Below are 5,114 nucleotides of genomic sequence, written 5' to 3'. Positions count from 1 at the left end.
TTTGTTTATAAAGACTATGCTTATTATACCATGCTTTCATTGGAACCCACGTTGATGATGAGTCTAATTATGGGCTAATCGTTATCGTCGGGTTCTAGCCGATTTATTTATGGATTTCTTTAGTTATTTTGTTTTGATGCCTTAGTGTGTGGTGATTGTATGATAACCTAGTTTTGGTTGTGCCTATTCGTCTTATGAGCGTCGCGAACTTATAAGATAGCGTGTTAATTCTTAATAATGCAAAAGTGAATTTAAGGGTTTAGAACTTTCCATGCTAGCATAAGTTCGTGTGTTATTGTTATGCATTTTTCGTAGGTAATTTTAACCATCTTACTTGCCCTATGTAATCACGATAGATAACTTATGCATTAAACTGTTATGTTGTCAAATTCTATAGAGATATAGGGTCTCAATATAATCGGTGTCTATTCAGCTTCTATCTCTTTTGTGGATGTCTGTTAGTATGATATTCGTACAACGAAATTTGACGTTTATCAGTTTCGTGTTATCTGATTAGTGTCATCACCATTACATGATAAGGTTAAGAATGAAAAGGCTATTGAATGAAGTACTTAATGAAGTTAGAATCCCATGTTTGTGTCATATATTATTCAACTCTCTTTAATATCTTAGTTAATGTTCTCTAGTATAATTCTCAATAGTTAATTGTAGTATAATCAAAACCTAAATTGTTATTCGTCTTAGCATTAAATAATAGCCATATCATTGTTGCATAAGTGCATAAATCACATAGTTAATTTAACCAGTCTATGTGGGAACGAACTATAAATAATTCTATATTACTTGCGATTGCGTACACTTGCGTGAATTATTAGCGCGTGCTTAGCGACTAACAAGTTTTTGGCGCCGCTGCCGGGGAAGCGGTGTTAACTTTTAGTTTATATGTTTGTCATCAGTGATCGTTAAAGTTCATTGACTCGGACATTGTTACTTACCTATTGTTTTCCTTATCGTATTTCAGGCACTCTAAAGAGCGTGTATGCATACGCGTTCGCGGGCTCGTAAGAAAACTCTGGATTAAGCCGAGGAAAAAGCTGTAGTGATTCGAAGGGAAGTTTTTGAGGACGAAGAGAAAGTAGAAGAAGAAGAGAAAGTCGAGGAACCAGACTTAGTAGTGATGGGAGATCAAGCAGAAATTTTTATGGCTCTGATGGACTATTCTCAGCCTAAGATCAATGATATTCAGTCGAGCAACATCAGACCAACCATCTAGGCTAACACTTTTGAGATCAAGTCGAGCACGATTCAGATGATACATAAATCAGTTCAATTTAGGGGTTCCCCTACAGAAGACCCTAACATGCACATCATGGATTTCATCGAGATCTGCGACACTTTCAAGTTCAATGGGGTCAATGAAGATGCTATCAAGCTGTGACTCTTCCCATTTTCTCTGAGGGATAAAGCAAAGTGCTGGTTACATTCTCTATCATCAGGGTCTATCACCAAATGGGAGGATCTTGCTCAAAAGTTTCTCACTAAATTCTTTCCTATGGCGAAGACTGATTCAATCAGGAATGCTCTTACTCAGTTTGCACAACAAACTGGAGAATCTCTGTGTGAGACTTATGATCGATATAAGGAGATGCTAAGGAAGTTCCCACATCATGGAATTCCTAATTGGATGATTATAAACTGTTTCTATAATGGTTTGGGCGCTCAGTCTAGACCTATGCTCGATGCAGCGTCTGGTGGAGCCCTATGGGCCAAAAGCTATAATGAAGCTTATGAGTTGATTGAGCTAATGGCAGCTAATAAATACCAGAATTCTACGCAAAGAATGTTGCAAGGCAAGGTAGCAGGAATTCTGGAAGTGGATACAGCTACTGCTATAGCTAAAAACTTCAGGCTTTGACAATGAAAGTCGACTCTTTGGCTAATTATGGAGTTAATTAAATCACTAGTGTTTGTGAGCTTTGTGCGGGGGCACATGAAACTGAGCAGTGCGCTATTTCTAGCGAATCAGCTTAATTGATGAGCAACTTTCAGAGATCACAACAACAAGCTCCAGCCACTTATCATCCAAATAACCGTAATCATCCTAACTTCAGCTGGATTAGCAATCAGAATGCAGTGCAATAATCTTATCAGCCATACACAGCAAAGCAGTATAACCCTCATCGTTTTCAGCAACAGCAATATGCCCCTAGGCAACAAATTCAACTTTAGCAGTTACCAGAAGCTAATGAAAAATATGAATTGGAGGAGTTGAGGCTCATGTGCAAGAGCCAAGATGTGTCTATCAAGACCTTGGAGAATCAGATTGGGCAAATTGTTAATGCATTACAGAATCGTCAACCTGACATGCTTCCAAGCGATACTGAAGTGCCAGGCAAGAAGGAAGCTAATGAGCATGTTAAGGAAATTATATTGAGGTCTGGTAAGGTTGCAAATCCTGAAAAAGCTAAGACTCTAGAATCTGAAGTTGAGGCTGAAGAAGAAGAAGTGCAGAAGGAAGCAGAAGTGGAACCAAGGAAGACTACTGTTGAGCACACTCCTCCTGAGGGTAATACAGGGGTTAAACAGATCTATCCTCCACCTCCCTTTCCTAAGAGGCCGCAGAAGAAAAAGGTGGATAAGCAGTTTGAGAAGTTTATGGAGGTGTTCAAGAAACTTCACATCAACATACCTTTCGCTGAAGCTCTTGAACAAATGCCTAGTTATGCGAAGTTTATGAAAGGTATTCTTTCTAGGAAGGTGAAGTTTAATGACTTAGAGACCGCTGCTCTCACGGAGGAATGTTGTGTTGTGCTGCAACATAAATTGCCTCCGAAGCTTAAAGATCTTGGAAGCTTCACTATTCCTTGCACAATTGGAAAGGTGTCATTTGACAAGTGTCTATATGACTTGGGAGGTAGCATCAATCTGATGCCCTTGTCAATCTTCAAGAAGTTGGACTTGCCTGATCCAAAGCCTATTTATATGACTTTGCAGTTGGCCGACCGTTCTATTACATATCCGCGAGGTATTATAGAGGATGTCTTGATCAAGGTGGATAAACTCATCTTCCCTGCTGATTTTGTAATTCTTGATTTCGAGGAGGATAAGAAGATTCCCATAATCTTGGGAAGACCTTTCTTGGCTACTGGCCGAACCTTGATAGATGTGCAGAAATGTGAGTTCACCATGCGAGTGATGGATCAGGATGTAACTTTTAATATGTTCAATGCCATGAAATTCCCTACGGAAAATGAGGAGTGCTTTAAAGTGGATATGGTCGATTCTGTGGTTAATTCTGAACTCGATCGATTGTTAAGGTCCGATGCCTTAGAAAAGGCCTTGTTGGGGAATTCCGATAGTGAATATGATGAAGGTGAAGAGCACTTGCAATATTTGAATGCTTCTCCCTGGAAGCGAAAGATGGATATGCCTTTTGAATCTCTTGAAATGGAGGAGCTAAACAAAGCTTCTAAGCACCTCAAGCCATCTATTGAGGAAGCTCCTACTCTTGAGTTTAAGCCTTTACCTGAACATTTGAGGTATGCATTTTTAGGAGATTCATCTACTTTGCCTGTTATTATTGCATCTGACCTTTCAGGTAGTGACGAGGAGAAGCTTTTAAGAATTCTTAGAAAATTCAAATCGGCAATTGGTTGGATTATAGAAGATATCAAGGGAATCAGCCCTTCTTATTGTATGCATAAAATTCTGCTAGAGGAAGGTAGCAAGCCTACTATTGAACAACAAAGAAGGTTAAACCCTCTCATGAAGGAAGTCGTGAAGAAGGAAATTCTGAAGTGGCTAGATACAGGGATCATCTATCCTATTTCTGACAGTTCATGGGTGAGCCCAGTTCAGTGTGTGCCAAAGAAAGGTGGTATCACTGTGGTAGCTAATTAGAAGAATGAGCTTATTCCTACACGAACAGTCATGGGGTGGAGAGTTTGTATGGATTATAGGAAGCTAAACAAGGCTACAAGGAAGGATCACTTCCCTCTTCCTTTCATTGATCAGATGATTGATAGATTGGCTGGGCATGATTAATATTGTCATCTAGATGGCTATTCGGGATATAATCAGATTTGTATCGCTCCAGAAGATCAAGAGAAGACTACATTCACGTGTCCTTTTGGTACTTTTGCATTTCGGAGAGTTTCTTTTGGACTAAGTAGAGCACCAACCACTTTTTAGAGATATATGATGGCTATCTTCTCTCATATGATTGGTAATAATGTAGAAGTTTTCTTGGACGATTTCTCGGTCTTTGGAACTTCTTATGATGAATGCTTGCACAATCTTGGGTTAGTGCTGAAAAGGTGCGTTGAGACCAATTTGGTTCTCAATTGGGAGAAATGTCACTTTATGGTGCGACATGGCACTATTCTTGTACACAAGGTCTCTAGTAAGGGTCTTGAGGTGGACAAAGCCAAAGTGGGGGTCATCGAAAATCTTCCCCCACCAATTTCGGTTAAGGGTGTTCGCAGTTTTCTTGGTCATGCGGGCTTCTACAGGCGGTTCATCAAGGACTTCTTAAAAATTTCTAAACCATTGTGAAATGTTCTGGAGAAGGATGTCCTGTTTAAGTTTGATGACGAGTGTGTGGCTACTTTTGAGTTCTTAAAGAAGAGTTTAATCACGGAAACTGTCATAACTGCACCTGATTGGAGTGAACCGTTTGAGATGATGTGCGATGCAAGTGACTATACAGTTGGAGCAATTCTTGGGCAAAGAAAGAATAACATTTTTCATGTAGTCTACTATGCTAGTAAGACTCTTAATGTTGCTCAACTGAACTACACTACTACTAAGAAAGAACTATTGGCTATTGTCTATGGTTTTGAGAAATATTGATCTTATCTACTTGGGACGAAGGTGACAGTTTTCACGGATCACACTGCAATTCGATATCTCATCTCAAAGAAGGACTCAAAGCCAAGATTGATCAGATGGGTTCTTTTACTTTAGGAGTTTGAGTTAGAAATCAAGGACATAAAAGGTACTGAAAATCAAATCGATGATCATCTCTCGTGTTTAGAGGATCCACTTGCTACTTCACAAGATAACTCGTTGATTAATGAATCTTTTCCCGATGAGCAGTTATTTGGAGTGCAAGTAGAAGAACCGTGGTTCTCCGATATTGTGAACTACCTTGT

The 5,114-nt window shown here is 39.4% G+C and overlaps 1 non-coding gene across 1 annotated transcript; it reads right to left on the bottom strand.

Annotated features, from left to right (window-relative positions):
* Positions 1-1,526: 1,526 nt before the first annotated feature.
* On the bottom strand, positions 1,527-1,635 carry LOC141662326 (small nucleolar RNA R71). The gene has a single exon (XR_012550447.1). It is a non-coding gene; the product is annotated as a small nucleolar RNA R71 (small nucleolar RNA).
* Positions 1,636-5,114: the final 3,479 nt, after the last annotated feature.

Source organism: Apium graveolens, chromosome 5 (assembly GCF_009905375.1).
Source record: "Apium graveolens cultivar Ventura chromosome 5, ASM990537v1, whole genome shotgun sequence".
Taxonomy (NCBI): Eukaryota; Viridiplantae; Streptophyta; class Magnoliopsida; order Apiales; family Apiaceae; genus Apium; species Apium graveolens.
This window is presented reverse-complemented; position numbering and strand designations above follow the sequence as displayed.